Source organism: Lactuca virosa, chromosome 1 (genome assembly GCF_052849685.1).
Source record: "Lactuca virosa cultivar CGN04683 chromosome 1, Lactuca_virosa_CGN04683_v6, whole genome shotgun sequence".
Classification (NCBI taxonomy): Eukaryota; Viridiplantae; Streptophyta; class Magnoliopsida; order Asterales; family Asteraceae; genus Lactuca; species Lactuca virosa.
The window spans coordinates 32,107,608-32,109,714 of record NC_136426.1 but is presented as its reverse complement, the minus strand read 5'-3'; the positions used below and the strand labels follow the sequence as shown (position 1 = coordinate 32,109,714).

The 2,107-nt window shown below is 38.1% G+C and overlaps 1 pseudogene; it reads left to right on the top strand.

Moving 5' to 3' along the window:
* Positions 1-1,113: 1,113 nt before the first annotated feature.
* LOC145112590 (secreted RxLR effector protein 161 pseudogene) lies at positions 1,114-1,875 on the top strand (annotated as a pseudogene).
* The last annotated feature ends 232 nt before the right edge of the window (positions 1,876-2,107 follow it).

Genomic DNA, 2,107 nt, shown 5'->3' with positions numbered 1-2,107 from the left:
ATCCCTAGTGAGAATAAGATCTTTATTTCACGAAAGGCTGAATTCTTAGAAAGCAAGTTTCTAATGGATGAGGAAAGTGGGAGACGTGTGGAACTTGAAGAAGATCAAGAACCTCAACCCGATGTATCTTTAGTTGGCACTAGTACTGAACAAGAGGTTGCTTAAGATGAAGACATCATTGTCCTTCAACTTACTAAAACACAAGGCGTTCATAGATCTGGTAGAATTCGTCATGAAACTAAGAGATATGGATTTCTCATTGACAAGTGCTTCGTAATAATGAATCCTAATGAGCCGGTCAGCTACCGATATGCAATGACAGATCCCGAATCTGCCAAATGGCTTGAAGCCATGAACGTTGAGATGCAATCCATGAGAGAAAATCAAGTCGGGGACTTGGTTGATCTTCCTCCCAATAGCAAGACTGTTGGAAGTAAGTGGTTCTTCAAGAAGAAGATTGACATGGATGGCAACTTACACACATTCAAAGCAAGATTAGTTGCTAAAGGATTCACTCAAACTTATGGGGTTGATTATGATGAAACCTTTTCACCAGTCGCTATGATTAAATCAATTAGGATACTATTTGCCATAGCTGCATATTATGACTATGAGATATGGCAAATGGATGTCAAAACTGCTTTTCTGAATGGACACTTGAAAGAATATGTCTATATGGATCATCCCGAAGGTTTTATCGACCAAAAGCATCCTAATAAAGTGTGTAATCTCAAGAGATGCATTTATGGGTTAAAGCAAGCATCTCGTAACCGGAATCATCGTTTCGATGATGAAATCACAAAGTATGGTTTTATTAGAAATGAAGATGAATCTTGTGTTTACATGAGAACTAGTGGGAGCTCGGTGACATTCTTGGTCCTATATGTGGATGACATATTAATCATAGGAAATCACATTCCAACTTTACAGGGTGTAAAGACTTGGCTTGGAAAATGTTTCTCAATGAAGGACCTAGGTGAGGCACAATACATTCTTGGAATCAAAATCTATATAGATAGATCAAAACAATTAATATGTCTAAGCCAAGGTACATATATTGAGAAAGTATTGAAGCGGTTCAATATGGAAAACTCTAAGAGAGGATTTGTACCCATGGCACATGGCACTGTACTAAGTTCATCTCAATTTCCTAGCACAAAGATTGAGCTAGACAAGATGAAAGATATTACATATGCTTCTGCAATAGGATCCATCATGTATGCTATGAATTGTACAAGACTTGATCTTGCTTATGCTATGAGCATGGTAAGCAAGTTCCAACAAAATCCAGGGGAGAGTCATTGGAAAGCTGTGAAGAACATCCTAAAGTATTTACGAAGAACTAAGGATTTGTTCCCCTTCTATGGAGGCGTGGAAGAAAGCTTAAGTGTAAAGTGCAACACTAATGCTTCCTTCACAACTGATCGAGATGATTGCAAATCGCAATCAGGATATGTGTTCATTATCAATGGGGGTGCGATATCTTGGAAAATCTCCAAGCAAAGTGTTGTTGCACAATCCACTACGGAGACAGAATACATTGCTGCTTCTGAAGCTGCACAAGAGGCAGCCTGGATGAAGAAATTCATTGGGGATCTAGGGGTAGTCCCTACCATTCAGGACCCCCTAGACGTTTTCTGTGACAATGAGGGTGCTATTGCCTTGGCAAAAGAACCCCGAGCACACAAGAAGACCAGGCATATGAGCCGTAGATTCAACTTCATCCGGTATAAAGTTGAAGAAGGTGAAAATAGTATTCGCAAAGTTCATACTTATCAAAATTTGGCGGGCCCTTTCACAAAGCCTCTTCCTCAAGAAAAATTTGAGGGACATGCTCGAGGAATAGGACTTCGCTATTCTAGTGATTGGATTTGATCTATGTATTAGTATTGAATATTGGAACATTATATAACATCATCTATTGTAATGACTGTGATATATATGGCATATGATCTTTTCATTAAATATTTGTTGTGTTCTTTATTAACATGTTTAATCCTTGAGTAAATTTATTCACTCTAAAACTCCATAGTCAGTTGTTATTGTGGGAGCAATAATGAAATAAGACTAATATGAAATAGGATAATTGACAAAGCGTTGTAACCAA